General features: G+C 38.5%; 2 pseudogenes; one reads left to right on the forward strand and one right to left on the reverse strand.

Moving 5' to 3' along the window:
- Positions 1-2,127: 2,127 nt before the first annotated feature.
- LOC128095854 (uncharacterized) lies at positions 2,128-2,216 on the reverse strand (annotated as a pseudogene).
- Positions 2,217-16,323: 14,107 nt separating this feature from the next.
- Positions 16,324-17,400, forward strand: LOC128123721 (farnesyl pyrophosphate synthase-like; annotated as a pseudogene).
- The last annotated feature ends 1,323 nt before the right edge of the window (positions 17,401-18,723 follow it).

An 18,723-nucleotide genomic window follows, 5' to 3' on the forward strand; every position in this document is an offset into this window, starting at 1 on the left:
TAATAAATAGGACCTCATGAAACTGAGAAGTTTCTGTAATGCAAAGGACACTGCCAATAGGACAAAATGACCCACATCTGACAGAGGGCTGATCTCCAAAATATATAAAGAACTCCAGAAATTAGACATCAAAAGATCAAATAATCTAATTAAAAATGGGCTATAGTTCTAAACAGAGAATTCTCAACAGAATAATCTTAAATGGCTGAGAATACACTTAAAGATACATTCAACATCCATAGCCATCAGGGAAATGCAAATCAAAATGACTCTGAGATACCATCTTACACCTGTCAGAATAGCTAAGATCAAAAACACAAATGACAGGAGAGGATGTGGAGCAAGGGGAACACTCCTCCATTGCTGGCAGGAGTACATACTTGTACAGCAACTTTGGAAATCAGTATGGCAGTTTCTTAGAAAATTGGGAATCAATCTGTCCCAAAACCCAGTTATACCACTCAAAAGATGCTCAATCATGTCACAAACACACTTGCTCAACTATTTTCATCACAGCTTTATTTGTAATAGCTTGAACCCGGAAACAACCAAGATGCCCCTTAACTGAAGAACAGATTTTAAAAAATGTGGTACATTTACACAATGGAGTATTACTCAGCTATCAAAAACAATGACATCAGGAAATTTTCAGGCAAGTGGATGGAACTAGAAAAAAATCATCCTGAATGAGGTAATCCAGACCCAGAAAGACAGACATGGTATGTATTCACTTATAACCAGATATTAGCTGTAAAGTAAAATATAACCATGCTACAATCCACAGATCCAGAGATGCTAGGTAACAAGGAGGGCCCAAGGGGAAATGCATGGTTTTCGTTTGGAAATAGAAGAGATCTCTTCAGTGGATGGGAGGTGGGGTGGGGCTGGAGGTAGGGGAGTGGGAATGGAAACATGAGAGTTATGGGGTGGGTGAATGGATGGGGAGAGTACTTATTGCTTCCATGAGGACCAGACTTCAGCAGTTCAGGTATTAAGAAGGACCCATGGAGTTGGCAAACTGATCACTCAACTTGATTTTTCCATCTTAATTCTCTGGGCCAGCAGGGGGAGCAAAACTTAACTCTCTGGGGCCAGTGAAAAAGGGGAAAACACACACACACACACACACACACACACACACACACACACACACACACGCACACACACACACACACACGCATACACATACATCTCCAAGATGTCAGAATCTCATCCAGGGTGCTGATGAATGGCAAGCCTTCAGCGGGTCAGAGAACCTTTTCTGATGTTTTCCTTCTCTTGTGTCTTATTTTTTCCCTTACAGCTTATCTACCCCAGCAAAATATTTCAAGAAATATAAAAATTACAGTGTGGTTACATTCTATTTTTTAAGTGAATGATTACAATGAATACAAGTAATAAACAGCATGTTTTCCATATCCCTTACATGATTAAACATTTTACGTATTACAAGTCAAAGTTGTCCTAAGAACCCACATGCATTCATACCCAAGCAACTTGTTATAGATTAGCAATATAAAAGCAAGCAAAGTGTTTTTCTCAGCCAGTTCTTTTGCTGGCATGCTGCATTTTGTGGTTTCAAAGAAAGGATCAATCACTTTATTATTTGTCTCAAAAGGTAATCTTATAAAAAAAACTTAAAAGAATCACAAATCTGAACTTTTATATATAAACTTAAATAGTCAGTCAACTCTACTTTGTATTTTTGGTTGTGAGCCTAGCCTTTAATGGCTGAGCCATCTCTCCAGCCCCAGCTCTACTCTAAATTCCCCAGGTGCATACCCACTCATCAACAGTTTTTTATTAAATCATAACAGGAAGCAGAAGACAGAAATGGATGCAAGGAATTAATCATCACCCTTGATCACCAACCCATCCTAGCAAGAGAGGTATGTAACACGAATTGCTAAATGATCTTATTAATAAAAAACCCAGAGCCAGGTATTGTGGTGAAAGCTGAAAGATCAGAGGAATAGAACAAGCCAGTCACAAGTTTTTACTGATAGGAAATCCTCAGCCCAGGAGAGCTACTTCCTGTATACTCATGCCTCATATACCTTTCTGTGCCCTGCCATCTTACTTCCTCTCTCTGCCCAGCTATATCACTTCCTTTTTCCTCCCAGCTCTATCACTTCCTGTCTGTCTGTACAGACCTCCATAGGCCTCTTTCATCCTTGTCAAGGGGAGTACTAACCTTCTCTCCTTTCATACAACACTAGACATTTCTTTTTAGTTAATTTGAAATCTGTGTGGCATCCGGTATTGCTCAGAGAAACTTTCTTTGAACTGTGGAAAATGGGATCTAAGACATGCTTAGCCCAGTCCTCCTTAGATGCTTCTATATAGGATGACAAGAGACTGGGTACTTTTCATGTCCACAATGGGCCACTACCAAGAGCCAGAAGAACAGTTTATTTTCTAAGCCTTCCCATAATACTTGTTATTTCTGTGCTGAACTCAAAGCTTCTCCTCTTCCTTGCCCTCTGAGAAGAAATGAAAACATCTAATGCTTCTTCTGTACAACGATTTTTAGAAACGTCCCCCATACTCTCATTAATGTTAAAAATAGCTACTTAAATATATGTATGGAACAGCAATTAATGTAAAGAGGCCATGAATTTTCAAGAGAGCAGGGAGGAGTGTAAGGGAGGGCTTGAAGAAAGGAAAGACAAGGGAGAAATGATTAACTATATTTTAATCTAAAAAAGAAATAATTTTAAAATAGCTACCTACAAGTGCATTTTATTTAAAATTTACAGAACACTTAAAAACATCTTGTGTAAATGCATCCTGATACCAAGTATAATGATGTACACCATTAATCCTAGCAGGTGACTCTGTGAGTTTGACACTAGCCTGGTCGACATAGTGAGTTCCTGGCCAACCATGGCTCCGTTGTGAGACCCCATCTCAAAAAATAAATTAAAATAAACTACTGTTTGAGATAAGAGGAGATCAGAGCTTACAGGCAATGGAAATGAGCTTTAACAAAGATAAGAGTCAAAAGCAGGGTTCTCCTGGCCTGTTTCTTTATATTCTTCTCCAAGAGCACATTCTCTTATCATTTCAAGTTAATAGTCTTTCACTTGGTCAGTCATTAGTCTCAGGACCAGTGCCAAAGTCCACTCAGCAACCCACTGTCCTGGTTTTCAAGATTCACGCTGCTCCGGACTGAAACTAGGGACAGCAACAAGCTCTGGTGAATGGATGGATTTTCACCCACGGAGATAGGGCTGCTAACCAGGTGCAGGCAAAGATCTGGGATGGCATGAAGGATGTATGTCCTAGGGACAGGTTTTTGCATAATCAAATTTCCTTCTAACCTTTCCTTTCATGTATTTTGTTTACTGTGCCATCTCATTTCTCCAGTTTCCATGTTTTTAAAGCCATTCAGAAGCTAGAATTTTTAGGAGACTCCTATGCATTGCCACTTTTGCTGTTGCTTTCTGAATTGTCTTGCTAGTGTTTGGATGTGGTTTGTGTGTGTGTGTGTGTGTGTGTGTGTGTGTGTGTGTGTGTGTGTGTGAGTTTGTGTGTGTGTGCTCTCCAGAGGTCCCTGTGCTGGAAACTTAGTTCTTGGTGTCATGATATTGAGAAGCAATGGAACCTTATAGAGATGTAGCCTAGGGCAAGGTAATTAGGTTACTAGGGATGTGGTCCTCTGAAGTGACTGACACTTATGTAGTGAATTAGGGGTTCTCACCAGAGGAGACTATAAAAGTACAGCTCACCCTTGAATTATCTAGGGCATCCTTTTTCATTATGTGGTCCCTCTTGCATGTTCTCCCACTAGGATGCCACCTGGCTTAAAGCCCTTACCAAAGGACAAACATTTGAGGCCAATGGGTCTTGAACTTTGAACCTCCAAATGGTGAACTAATAAACCCTTTTTCTTTTATTTTTGGTTGTGAATCTAGCCTTTAACAGCCAAGTCATCTCTCCAGCCCAATCTTTTTTATCTATCTATCTATCTATCTATCTATCTATCTATCTATCTATCTCTGTCTATCAATCTATTTATCTATGTATCTATGTATCTATGTATCTATCTATCTATCTATCTATCTCTCTATTTATCTATCTATCTATCTATCTATCTATCTATCTATCTATCTATCTATCTATCTATCTCTACGTTATGCAACCTAGGATGTTTTGTCATAGCCACACTTAATGTATAAGTAAAAATCTTTGTGTTTTCCTGGACAAGTAGAAATATTGTCCTCTTGTTTCCTACTGTTTTGGTTACTTTTGTTATTAATTTATACTCCACACTGTTTTCAGGCTTACCCTGAATTAAAAGCTGGCAAAGTCTAATTCCTACTCAGAACTATTCAATAATGCCCCATTATATAGAGCATAATGGAAAGCCCCATAGGCTTGTAATTTAATTTGGAATTTTCCTCCAATTTCCAAAAGTCCTTTGCTAGGACAGAGTCACATCTATAAGACTAAGAATTATGTTTGCTGTTCTCTATTTACAACTATATTTCCCCCAATTCTTTGTTTTGTTGCACACTAGATTTCCCCATTTCTGAAAACTTAATGCTTGGCTTCTTGGCTTCCTGACAGAATTATCCTCTTCACCAAGGCCCATTAAAGTGTGCTCCCTTCAAAAATCTCCCTCCATTCCTCTTCCTCCTGCTCCTCCTCTGCTTATACTTCTTTTCAATTTTCTGTTATATTAATGAGACAGAGTGACAATTATTTTAATTCATACATTCATCCTATTGGTCGGATCTCTCTAGAGGAACAAAACCAATAGGATGAATGTATACATTAAAATAATTATTAAATCAGCTCATACTAAAATAGTAACAACAATTGTTTCCCACCAAGAGGACGAGGATCTGGAGGTTGCTGATTATTTATGACTGGGTGCTCCAGCAGTTGCTGGGTGTTTGTGGCTGAGTTCTCCAGCAGTTTCTGGGTGCTTTAGCAGTGTTTGTGGTTGGGTGCTCTAGCAGTTGCTGGGTGCATGTGGCTGGGTGCTTTAGCAGTGTTTGTGGTTGGGTGCTCCAGCAGTGGAAGCAGTCCTACTCTAGCTGTCTCTTACTGAGGCCAACAACCCTGTGGTTGCTCAATCTACAAGGCTTGTAGTCTAAGTCGTTCCAGGCTGGTGCTGAAAATCTGGAAGATTCCTGTCAAGCCTCTGGTTCTCAGTCAAGGATGGAAGCCTGGAAATACTGGTTCTGATAGCAGTGAGGGGAATCAGCAATGGCAGCAACCAGATAAATTCACTCAGCCAAGAAAGGGAAGGCCAAGTGAACAACAGTTGAATAACCCTTCTTCTGCCATGACCCTTTTACCTGCTCCTTTACAAAATGGTTCTCTTGGAGAGGGTCTTCTCACGTTAATTAAAGCAATCAGGATAATCCTTCAGTTGAGGCTCCCTTCTCAGATAATTTTAGTTTGTGGTAAGTTGCCCTCAGCAGTCTTCACAGGAACTCATGCTTCTCTGTCCATCACTGTGTTTTCCCATGGCTGGTATCGCTTCCTTTTAGTCTATGAGTTCATTCAACAGCTTCTTATTGCACTTGTCCGTCAAGGCTTCTAATTGTTCTTATTAAACTCTTTCCTCTTTACGGTAATTAAGGCGATGTTGACAAGCATTTGGACTTCTTGTGATTCAGTTTTTAGGCTGTTTCTCTTGAACAATGTGGGAGGAACAACTGCGGTACCATAGAGTACAGTATATTGTCCTCAAGGTTCACCTCGTGTGTGATTCAAGCCAATATTTCAAAGACCCGATGTGGTGATATTTTGTTTGTGCTCTCACAAATAAAGCTTGCCTGGAGATCAGAGTGTGGTGCTAGACACTAAGGTCAGGCAGAGGTGGCACACACCCTTAATCCCAGCACTTGAGTGGAAGAAACAGGAAGTGATATGGCTGGGTGGAGAGAGGAAGTGCTAAGAGCTCACCCCCTTTCAGGCTGAGGAGTTGGCGAGGTAAGAGGTGGCTGTGGCTTGCTCCTTTGTTTCTCTGATTTTTCAGCATTTACCCTGATATCTGGCTCTGGGTTTTTATTATTAAGACCAATTAGAATTCATGCCACAACCCAACATTTTAGAAAATCTATTCATACAGCAGAAACCCCACTCTTTTTAGTATTATAAATAGTATAGAGTAAGCCAATAGTACTTAATAAATGCTTAAAAATATAATCTCCAAGGAAATAAACTGATTAACAAGCTCAGTTCCCCAGATGCTACCTTTTCTTTGATCTTTACATCATTACTAGCCTCATGACTTATTTCCTTCGTTTTGCTTTTCAAAGTTTTATTTATTTTTACTGTATATGGAGGGGTGGTTTGCCTGCATATACATCTGTGCATCACAAGTGTATCTGGTGTGGGATGATGTGAGAAAAGGGTGTTGGATCTCCCAGAACTGGAGTTGCAGATGCCATGTGGGCTCGGGAAGAGCAGCCAGTGTTCTCAACACCTCAACGATCTCTCCATCCCCCCTCCCCCATTTCTTTCCTTTCTTCTCAAACAAGAGAAAACAAGATTGGCAGTGAGAGTTACAACATACAAGATTTTGTTGCTATATTTCTGAGTTGTAACTAAATAAAAGGTGGAGTAATTCCACATCAATGTCTCCCCAAATAAATCTGGGGATTTCCTGTGAGCTTTGTTCCCAGGAAGTCAGCACCGTATCTCATTGTGGAAGTATTTCTATGTGTAATTAATTTATATAACATAAAAGAAGCAGGCTCAAGATGAGAGAGACAATAATCTTCTACTCCAGCTTATTCAGCCGCAAACCACGGGCATACTTTGTATTTTGTTCTTGTTTTGATGATCACAGGATGTATCTTATTTGTGGCTTACTTGGGCTATTTTCAGTGCCCAGGGAGACATGATGTACATTGTAGAATAATGCAATAAAATAATTGAACATTTTCCCTTGTCTGGCATATTTATACTTGTGTGCTCAGTCACATTAAAGGGGTTGGGAATGCAGCAGTCTCAGCTGTAAGTTATTATCCTGATGGAGCTGGCAGGCCTGGATGCTCTCTCTGAGAAGCAGGCTGGGTGTTCCAGTGGATGGATTGTTCTAGAGGCAGTGTAGCTCATGGAGAGGAAGTCGGCTATATTTAAAAGACAATAAAAGTCTGTGGAACAAAACAAAATAACATCTAATTCTTTGCCAGCAGAAGTTTCCAGGGAAATGCCAAATTAGTGACAGACCCAGGTCCTTCTTCTGAATCCAAAATGGGGAAGCAATCCAGCTGTGGTCACTTTAAGGATCCCAGAAATCCAGCTGCGGTTGCTCCATGGATCCCACTGACATGGAGATGGCTGCTCCATTTGTTCTGACCTCAGATGTGAGAAAAAATGATTTAAAACTTGTCATCTCACCCAAGAAAATTCAGTTAAGAAAATGAAATAGCTTAAGAATCAAGAAGAAGCAAATGCAATATTATTTGAGAGTCAGGATTTGGATTAAGAGCCTCATACCAGATATTTTCAGAACACTGGAAATGTGGAATACATCACAATCAGAAATAGTTCTCCATCCATTTCAAAGGAAGCTGGAAGATTCCCAGCAGACCAGTTCCTCTATTCAAGTTGCAGTAGATCTGGAAACCAAGCTTGAAGCACAGACAGGTTTCATTATGTTTACCCTAGGTAAGCAAGGTTGGTTTGATCTTTGTTTTTCACAAAACATCGCTGAAGAGTTTTCATTGAGAGTACAGCCCTGAGTTGGTTTGGGGGAAGGAGTTAAAGACCAAAATGTGAACTTGCCAACATGAAATTTTGATCTCAGATCCAAAGACGAAGGTAAACTGGGTGTGGTGCAAGCAGTTAGGAGGGCAACTGAGGCAGAAAGAACCCGAGTTTGAGGCCCGCCTGTGCTGCAGAGTGAAACTGTCTTAAAGAAGAAGACTAATAACTTCAATTTCTGAATTCTAATTTCCTTTGCTTCTCAGGAATATTTTGAAATGTACTTGATTTCCTAAAATTGGTTTTCATTGCCAGAGAAACGAGACTGTTATGTCACTTAGTGGTAAACAGGGTATGTATTATTTGCAAAACTGTATCTACACAAAGATTTCTGGATCTGTGATAAACTATTGCATGAATAGTATTGTCAACCGAATAATTTTCCTCATAACTTTCAGTGAGTTAGAAATCTGTAATGAATTGGAATTGATCTGGTAAAAGAACTTGCAGGTATCATCAGAGATAATTGACATAGTCTCCACCATTTGGCACCTAAATAGAAAAATGCCTCTACCTCACAACAGCCATGAGAAGTTGTTGTAGAATATTATTTTAAAGATGTGTTACATTTGTTTATGCTGTGAAACATTTGTTTAATGATGCAAAGATGTGTTGCATTCTTTTATGTTGCATTCGTTTAACTCTGTGAAGTTATGTTAACTTTGTTGGTCTAAAACACCTGATGGTCTAATAAAAAGCTGAACAGCCAATAGCAAGGCAGGAGAAAGGATAGGCAGGGCTGGCAAGCAGAGAGAATAAACAGGAGGAGAAATCTGGGAGGAAAAGAAGAGCCAGAGAAGGAGGAGGACTCTAGGGGCCAGCCACCCAACTACATAGCAAGCCAGGAGTAAGAAGTAAAGAAAAGCATATAGGATAATGATAAAAGCCCAGAGGCAAAAGGTAGGTGGGATAATTTAAGAAAAGCTGGCTAGAAATAAGCCAAGCTAAGGCTGGGCATTTATAAGTAATAATAAGTCTCCATGTGCATTTACTTGGGACCTGGGTGGCAGGTCCCCAAAGAACCAAAAGAGTAAAAAATACCAGCTACAAGAAGTTGTATTATTTACTTCATTTTATAGGTGAGGAAACTATGACAACAGGAGGTTGAATAATTTGCTAAAGTTAGACAGTAAGTGGAGACTTCAAACTGGAGGCAGTTTGTGTTCAATCAACCCCAGTACTCTAAGACCAGACAATTGAATAGGTGGAGGAAATGAAATTGTGTTCATGGCCCATGTCCTCACAAAGGACATGGAGAGAAAAAAGAGAAGGGCAGTGGAAAAGGGGATGCAAAGAGCCCGGTGAGTCAGAGCAGAACAAATGAGCAGCAGAGAACAGTTTTGCATTTTTACTGACTCTGTCCTTATTCTGCAAACTTAAAAAGTCACAGCATTAACATCTCAAGGAGATAGTGATAAGCACTGCTTTTAAAATGTATTTCATACATATTTAAGACAAATTTGTAAGTATGTATTTGTAATATACATTATACTAATTATGTTTATAATAAAGAATACACATATACTTATGATAAAAGCTTATATATTTATAATAAAAATACACACATTATTTTATATTTATAAACATAATAAATGTGCAATCATGTCAGTGTTTCTTTTTTTTTTAATCCTTAAGTTAACATAATAGACCACAGGGCATTCTGTTCAAGGGTGTGTCTGTACCAATTAAGTGGTGGGGATTATGGGTTGTAACTTCTAAATGGTATTGTGAATATAGCTAATAAAATTCTCTTAATGAATTGTGTCTTAATTATGTGAGTTGATAACAAAGACAAAAATTGGTATTCTAATTCAGATAAGAAGCATTTTATAATGAAATAATGACTTTTTTGAGGTAGGTTGAGAAGAGTAATTTGATCTGAGAATGATTTTCCAATACTCAAAGATCACATTCAAGGAATTTGCAAAACCAACTATAACTTTTGTTTGTATAACATTTCAATCTTTGTATATCCATATTTTTTATTTTGGAAAATTTAACTATATTTTTATTTAAACATTTTCAGACAATATATTTTGCTTATATTCTTTCTCCTCTCCCAACTCTTCCTGTATCCTCCACACCTCCCTTCCTCCTCAACTTCATGCTTTTTCTTCTCTCTAAACAACAACAACAACAACAACAACAAAAGAAACAAAAAGTTAAAATCAAAATAAACAAATAAAATAAAAATGCCACCAAACACATAAAACACTCAAAGACCCTTTTGTGTGGGTCAACTGCTCCTCTGCATGGGTCTTCCCTGGAGTGTGGTTAATATCTAATGATGCTCCATTGGAGAGCACTGATTTCCCTTTCTCCAGCAGGTATCAATTGCAAATAGTGTTTTGGTTAGGGGTGGGACTTTTTGTCCAATTTCCTTTCTCAGTGCTGGGATTTTTATCTAGTTTGAATCTGCACAGGTCTTGGTTGTGCTTGTGACAGTCTTTGTGGGTTCACATCAGTCCTCTTATGTCTGGAAAATATGATTTTCTTGGAGTCATCCACCACCTTTGGCTCTTACCATCTTTCTGTTTCTTTTTCTGCATAGATCCTTGAGCCTTGAGGGATATAATAAAGACATCCTATTTATTTTAATTACTGTCTCCTGTAAGAAGAACCTTCTCTGATGAAAGCTGAGTGATAACAATATGACATTAGGAGTCATTTTTTTGCCTTTAGGACAATAATAGTAGAAGCTTTTCCCATAGGATCCATGACCTATCTAGTCTCAGGTTCTTGGATACTTTAGTAGTGTCAGGTATGGGCTGTATCTCATGGAGTGGGCCTTAAATCCAATTTTTAAAAAGTGATTGGTTACTTCCATAACATTTATGCCACTACTGTACTAGTATGTGTTGCCAGCAGGTCTATGTTGTGCAGAACAGGGTTTATAGTTGGGTGAAACTGATAGTTACTTTTCTCCTCCAGTAGCATGCAAAGTACCTTCTAGCACCGTGACTGCTAGTCAATAGGGGTGAATGCTGTGGGACATCTTTCTGTACTCTTTGAATATGTGTTGCTCTCATTGGTTGATAAATAAAGATGCTTTAGTTTATGGCAAGGCAGGATATAGCCAGGCAGGAAATCCAAGCAGAGATTCAGGAGAAGAAGGGTGGAGTCTGGCAGACTGCAGACAGCCATCAGAGGAGCAAGATGTATTAGAACACAGTTAAAGCCATGAGACGTGGCAAAACATAGATTAATAGGAATGGGTTAATTTAAGTTGTAAGAGCTAGTTAGTAATAAGCCTGAGCCATCAGCCAAACATTTATAAGTAATATTAAACCTCCAGGTCAATTATTTGGGAAGTGGCTGCTAGGTAGTTGGGAGTGCTGGTGGGACAGAAAAGCCTCCGTTTACATGTGGCGCCAACACAGTACACATACATCTACGTAAAGCCTGAGAAAGCTTATAAAAGGGCTTCTAGACATACAGAAATGACCCAAGCACAGTTTCATAGTTCATGTCTCTCATTGTAGGCTGTAGTACAGAACCACATCCCCTGGCCATGGTGGGCTTCAGCTGAACATGGTGGACTCTCACAGTCTCTCAGGGCTTGATACAAAGAGGTTTCTCCCAGCTGCTGCCTATGGGCTTAAGAGCACAGCTGCAGGCCTAAGAACACAGCTGCATGCTACTTGGTGGCAGCATGGACCCCAGAGTTGGGGAGGGAGGTAAGCATGACTCTCATTGGTACCCCCACCATGTTGGAAAGCCAAGAGGGATGGAGCCAGCAGCCAAAGCTGCCACTTTGGTCCTACGCCCACTTAGCAGTTTAAAGACTCTAGTGATAAAAAACAAAACAAAACAGATATACAGTATAAGAAGTCCAGACAAAAAGAAACCCTCTAAATGGGTTACAATGTGTTTAAAAATGTACATAGCCTTGGGAGAGAGTGGAAAAATGGTATCACAGCTATAGAAAAGAATAGTTTCCAAAATAATGTAATAAAGTCTTTAAAGAGAGAAATAAAATAATAAAAAAGAATAGCCACATAGAGATGGAATACACAGGGAGTCTGGATCCTATATGTTATTGTGTTGATTTTGTATTAATTTTTTTGATTGCTGAGAAGCAAAAGACAGCTGCTGAAAGACATAAGATTGAGAAATGGACTGCTAAATTAAACCAATCTAGATATTTTAGGAATGCCTTAACTTTAAAAAAGAAGCCAAAAAAATATATTTGTCAAATGGAAATCAAAAATGCTTTTTAGTTTTGTTGCCACAGAAGATGAGAGGTTATGGATTCCTTCAGGAATAATATGGATCAGGTTTGAGCAAGAGAGACCTCCTGAATCTTGACAGGTAATAGCTATCAACAAAGGTTATTGCTGGTCTTCCCAGCACTTGGTCTTTATCTCAAAAATTTCTCAGGGACTCTTGGGGATGCCTTCATCCACAGACTGCAGGAAGCAGTATGGAGAAAACTACACCCACATTCCCAAGATTTTAGGGGTGTGGATGGTCTTTGGTTATTTGGTGGGTTATGGATATTTGTAATAATTTAGGGGAATATAAGACTATAGGATAAGAAGACACCTATCAATCTCAGATATTTTGAATTAGCCTGGATTTTGGTATAGTGATACAAATTTAAAGTTAATTTTGTTATACTTTATATATGTTTCTATTCTTGTTTAAAGGATTTTTGTATATTGATACAAATTTAAGGTTACTTTTGTTACAACATATGTATATATGTTTCTACACTTGTTTTAGGTATTGTACCTATGTAGTTCACTTAAAATATAAGATAAAGTTTTAAATTTTAAAAGCTATTATTATAGACTATTTAGGATAATCAAAAACATAGATTAGTAGTTAGTCATCTATAACAATCAAATTGTAGAGATGTTATGTATGTTTTCAGGATCGTATAGAGATATATTTTAGATAAATGATCTTAAAATACTTCAAAGACCTACAGAATATGGCGTTTAAAATATTTTGTTAACATAGGGCTTTTTATGATAATGAGACACATCTGCTCCTGGGAGCATCAATTCACTTCAGAGATAATGGGCATTGAAGAAACTCATAATGGAGTTTGCTTTCAATGTGGCAAGGCTAGCCATTTGGGCAAGAAACTGCTTTTGCCTGGACTGCTTGACAGTATGTTGTATAAACTGGACATACAGGACCCATAGGAAAATAACCATTCAACTTTGCCAAAACAAGGTGGGATGGTCCTTCTAATTCCTGCTTTACAGAGGAAACTGCCAGACATTCTGTAGGACAGAGGAAAGCGATTGATGAATTTCTCCAAAATAGGCGGGACAGTCCTTCAAATTTCCTGCTTTACTAAAAAGTCTGCTAGAGACTCTAGGTTGATAGGCTGAAGACAGAGGCCCCAGCGTTGCAGAAGGACTTTGGATGACTGTCCAGACAGCTAGATGTCTTTGTCATCTCTAGAGTTTTGGAAGTTACTTGTAATGCACTTCCTGTTTTCTCAGGTAATATTATATCCTTCTGGAGTCTTTGATGGAGTTGAAGACTACATAGTTATAATTATAATTTTACTTAGTTATGATAAAAGATAAACTAGACATGAAACTTCAGACTCACAAAAATAGAATAGATGATGAGTATTTTCTTTAATTTTGCCAAATACAAATAGACTAGATATTGTAACTATAATTCTTGCTTGCTAACTGTTTTGTTATATGTAATTTTACTATGTTAAAGTTAAAAACTTCCTTTTTAAGTAGACAGAAAAGGGGAAATGCTGTGAGATGTCTTTCTGTACTCTTTGAATATGTGTTTCTCTCATTGGTTGATAAATAAAAATGCTTTGGTTTATGGCAAGGCAGGATACAGCCAGGCATGAAATCCATGCAGAGATACAGGAGAAAAAAGTGGAGTCTGGCAGACTCCAGCCAACCACCAGAGGAGCAAAATGTATTAGAACACAGGTAAAGCCATGAGGCAGGTGGTAAAACACAGATTAATAGAAATGGGTTAATTTAACTTGTAAGAGCTAGTTAGTAATAAACCTGAGCCATCGGTCAAATAGTTTGTAATTAATATTAAGCCTCTGAGTGATTATTTTAAAAGTGACTGTGGGACCGGGCAGAATAGAAAAGCCTCTGTTTATAGGTAAAAGCTTCTAGTTGGGCACCAGCTCAATTTCCCTGTGCTTGATGACATACAAAGTAGTTTGTTCAGCAATAAGGACTTACCATCAGATTGTGGAGAGTAACCAATAGCCCCTGGGATGTTTGTGTTGGGACACCTGATACAAAGAGATCTATAGGATCTCTGGCCAATTACTCAATGTATCCTGGCACTGGAGCTTTTATTTGGTGGAATAACACCTCTGGTTGGTGGAATAATATCCATCATGTAGCGACTTCATTTATATTCTTTTCATACATGTATATATTTTAGGAAGCTTCTATATTGGTAAGTTTACTTGTGGCTTTTCAAAAAGCCTTTAGTATTTGTTGTCCCTCTGCATATTCTATCCTCTACCACCCCTCAACTTATTTAATCCATCTCATTCTAGTTTCCCCTTTATTTCTTTATATCTCTATACTCTATTTCCTTTTCCTTTGAGGATTTCACTCTCACCCATGGTCCCTCATTAGCCACCTAACCTCTGTAATTGTTTGAATTGAAATGCACATATCTGAATCTTAAAAGTTAACATCACCATGTAAGAGAAGACATGAAGTATTTGTCTTTTGAAATCTAGGTTACCTCAGTCAGAGTGATTGTTTCTAACTTGATCTATTGACTGTAAAATTTCATTTTTAACAACTGAATAGTATTCCATTGTGTCAGTGTACCACATCTTCACTATTCATTCATTCATCAGTTGATGGACATCTAGACTGTTTCCAATTTCTGGCTATTATGAATACAGTAGTAATGAACACAGATGAAAAAGTGTCTCTGTAGTAGGACATAGAGTCTTTTGCATATATCCTTGAGTGGAATAGCTGGATCTTGTGGTAGATCTATTCTCAGCTTCTTTTTTCCTTTGAGAACTCTTCATAATGATTTCCGTAGTAGTTTTTACCAGTTTTCACTCCTACCAACGATGGATAACTATTCCCTTTCCTTCCCTTTCCCCACATCCTCTCCAGCATGTGCTGTACTTCGTTTCATTAATCGTGGTCATTCTGACTGAGTAAGATGAAATCTCAAAGTAGTTTAATTTGCAGTTTCCTGATGGCTAAGGATGTTGAACATTTTTTAAAAAGGTTTTTCAGCCACTTATATTTCATCTTTTGATAATTTTCTCCTTAGTTCTGTACCTCATATTTCAATTAAATTGTTTTTTTGATATTCAGGTTTTTAAAAAACTCTTTATAAATTCCAGATACTAACTATCTATCTTATATGTAATTGGTAAAGTTTTTTCCCTCTTCTGTAGGCTGCTTCTCTGCTTGGATGATGGTGTGTACTTTTGCTGGACTAAAGTGTTTAGCTTCATGAGGTCTCATTGATTATTATTAGTTATTATTCTTATTGTATTGTTATTTCAATGTCCTATTCAGATAGTCCTCTCCTGCTGATGAGTTCAAGAATATTCCCTACTTTCTCTTCTATCAGATTCAGTGTATCCAGACTTCCATTGCGGTCCTTGATCCCTTTGAAGTTGAGTTTTGTGCTCAATGACAAATGGGTCTATTTTCATTCTTTAACACATAGCTATCTAATGTGATTAGCACCATTTGTTCAAGACATTGCCCTTTTTCTGATGTGTATTTCTGGCTTTTAAAAAACTCAGATGCCCATAGGTGTTTGGAATTATGTCTTGGTCTTTAATTCTATTTCATTGATTAATATTTCTGATTAATATTTTTATGATAATCCCATTCTGTCTTTATTACTGTAGCTCTATAAACAACTTGGAATCTAAGATGGTGAATCCTCCAGTAGTTCCTTTATTATGCATAATTGTTTTAGCTATTTTGGTTTGTGTGTTTGTGTGTGTGTGTGTGTGTGTGTGTGTGTGTGTGCATGTATGAGTGTTTCCATATGAATTTCTGTGAGGAATTGTGTTGGAATTTTGATGGGGATTGTGTTGAACCTGCAGACTGCTTTTGGAAGGATGCCTATTTTCACAATATTAATCCTACAAATCCAGGATCATAGGAGATATTTTCATCTTCTGCTGTCTTATTCAATTTCTGTCTTTCTTCAATGTCTTAAAGTTTCTTATCAAATAAGCCTTTCACTTGCTCAGTTAGATATATCCCATGATATATATTTTTGAGTCTATTGCTAAAGGTACTGTTTCGCTCATTTCTTTCTCAATATTCTTCTCATTTGTATATAGGAAGACTACTGATTTTTATGATTTTGTATCCTTCAAAATTTTGAAGGATGTTTATTAGCCATAGAAGTTTCCTGGGTGAATCTTTAGGATTTTTTTTTTGTATAATACCATATAATTTTAAAAAATTTCAAAAGTTGATTGTCAGAAATACCTGGAGATGAGATTAAATGATCCCCCTCCACATGTTCTTGCTTTTTAATGGTCCTGCAAAATGAGCCCAGCTTAGTAAAAAAGCAAAGTAGATCATCATTGAAAAATGTGCTATCACCCCAGGAGAACTCACATTAAGGAAAAGAGCATTTTGCTCTTCTCTCACAATGTATGGGAACCAGAAACTGGATGCTCATAATCAAGAAAGGCAGGATTTCATCTAGCACTTCTCCCAGATCATCAAGGTGCTGACTGAGGATGAACTAGGCCACCCAGAGACAGGCGATGGATGTCATTACCCAGCTCAAGAAGGTCCTAGAGTACAATGCTGTGGGAGGCGAGTACAATCGGGGTTTGACTGTGCTCCAAGCATTTCAGGAGCTGGTGGATCCGAGGAAACAGGACGCTGACAGTCTTCAGCCGGCCCTGACTGTGTGTAGAACTGCTCCAGACTTTTTTCTTTGTGTCAGATGACATCATGGATTCTTCCCTCACTCTCTGTGGACAGATCTGCTGCTATCAGAAGCCAGGCATAGGCTTGGATGCCATCAACGATCCTCTGCTTCTAGAAGCCTGCATCTTACCACCTGCTGAAGTTTTACCACAGGGAGTAGCCCTCCTACCTGAACCTGCTGGAGCTCTTTCTGCAGAGTTCCTTTCAGACGGAGACTGGGCGGACTCTCGACCTCATCACAGCCCCCCAGGGCCATGTGGTTCTTGGTAGATACACTGAAAAGAGGTACAAATCTGTTGTCAAGTAAAAGACAACGTTCGAGTCTTTCTACCTGCCTGTCGCAGCTGCCATGTACATGTCAGGCATTGACTGGGAGAAGGAGCATGCCAATGCCATGAAGATCCTGGTGGAGATGAGCGAGTCCTTTCAGATCCAGGATGACTGTCTTGATCTCCATGGTTACCCCAGCGTGACTGGAAAGATCGGCACCGACATCCAGGACAAGAAACGCAGCTAGCTGGTGGTTCAGGGTCTGCAACGAGCCTCTCTGCAACAGCGCCAGATCTTAGAGGAGAATTATGGGCAGAAGGACCCAGAGAAGGTGGTGCAGGTGAAACCATTGTATGAAGCCCTGGATCTGCCCGCTGTGTTCTTCAAGTGTGAGGAAGACAGTTACAGCCGCCTGAGGAGCCTCATAGAACAGTACTCTGCGCCACTGCCCCCAGCCATCTTCTTGGAACTAGCAGAAAAGATCTACAAGCAGAGAAAGTGACCTCGAGATTGCAAAGGCTTGAAGGGAGGGGTCTCAATAAATTATTGTACAACAACAACAACAAAAAAAGAAGGAAAAGAAAAGAAAAATGTGCTCTCAGTTTTAAAATTCTGGACAAGACCAATTCTTTGGAAAATATATTGATTGTAGCTTAGATCAAGTTTTAGATAGAAATGACAATTTTAAGTCTGTTTTAAGTTAAACTCAGACCTCTATAAGTTTTATTTAGCGATTTTTGCTACTGATAAGAGGGACTGAAATGGACAATCTTCCTTTCTTTCATGTGATGCTCGAGGCAGGAGAAACAAGGGGCTCCATTAACTCTTCTTGGGCTTCTTTCCACTTAAATAGTTGTATTGAATTTTCATTGTAACAAAGTGAATTATATAAGTTCAATATGTACACTTAAATAAGCTTTGAATTACCCTGCAATAAGTTCTCTCAACAAGTAGAATCAATCCAAACTATCCTCATGCCCTATTTCTTTATACCATTCTCCATGTAATGAGCATTGCAAAATATGCTAGTTATATTGTGGGTAAGACAAATACTACCACTCAAAACATTACCACTATTAATGATCTTGTTTCCATAAGAAAACACATTCTAGGGGTTGGAGAGATGGCTTAGCAGTTAAGATCACTTTCTGCTCTTCTAGGGGACCTGGGTTCAATTCCATCACCCACATGGCAGCTCCAACTGTAACTCCCGTTTCAAGGAATCAGACAAACTCACACAGATATACATGCAGGCAAAACACCAATGCACATGCAATAAAAATAAACAAAACTCATTCTAAATTCTTCAACAGTTATTTGAGATAGAATGTTAAAACATTTCATTTGTGAGATGAATATCTTCCGGCTCCTTCTGTGGACCTTAACTGTATATATCTGGTTTCCCACCTGTTCCAGGTATTATTTATATTCTCATAGACCTTTTTATACCACAGTCTCTATAAATCCAATCTACTTAACACCACAAAAAGCAGCTTGTTGGAGGCATTATTTTTAGAGAGTTGTTAAGAAGTGGTTGTATTCCTTCACCCTAGATTGCTGATGTCTTCCATATAGTCACTTCTTGTTCTTTGGTTTCCTAATTTATGCCACTATGGACACATCTTCATATCTTTCCTCTGTGTAGAACTCTGCAGGCCACATCCTTGCTGTTTTTTATTTCATAGCTGTGACACTTGGTTGAATTTCCTTTTTGTTTTTGTTTTTGTTTTGTTTTTATTTTGCAATACAATTCAGTTCTACATATCAGCCACGGATTCCCTTGTTCTCTCCCCTCCGGCCCCCCTCACCTTCCCCCCAGCCCACC

The sequence above is a fragment of the Peromyscus californicus genome, unplaced genomic scaffold (genome assembly GCF_007827085.1).
Source record: "Peromyscus californicus insignis strain IS unplaced genomic scaffold, ASM782708v3 Scaffold_4__1_contigs__length_199733344, whole genome shotgun sequence".
Taxonomy (NCBI): Eukaryota; Metazoa; Chordata; class Mammalia; order Rodentia; family Cricetidae; genus Peromyscus; species Peromyscus californicus.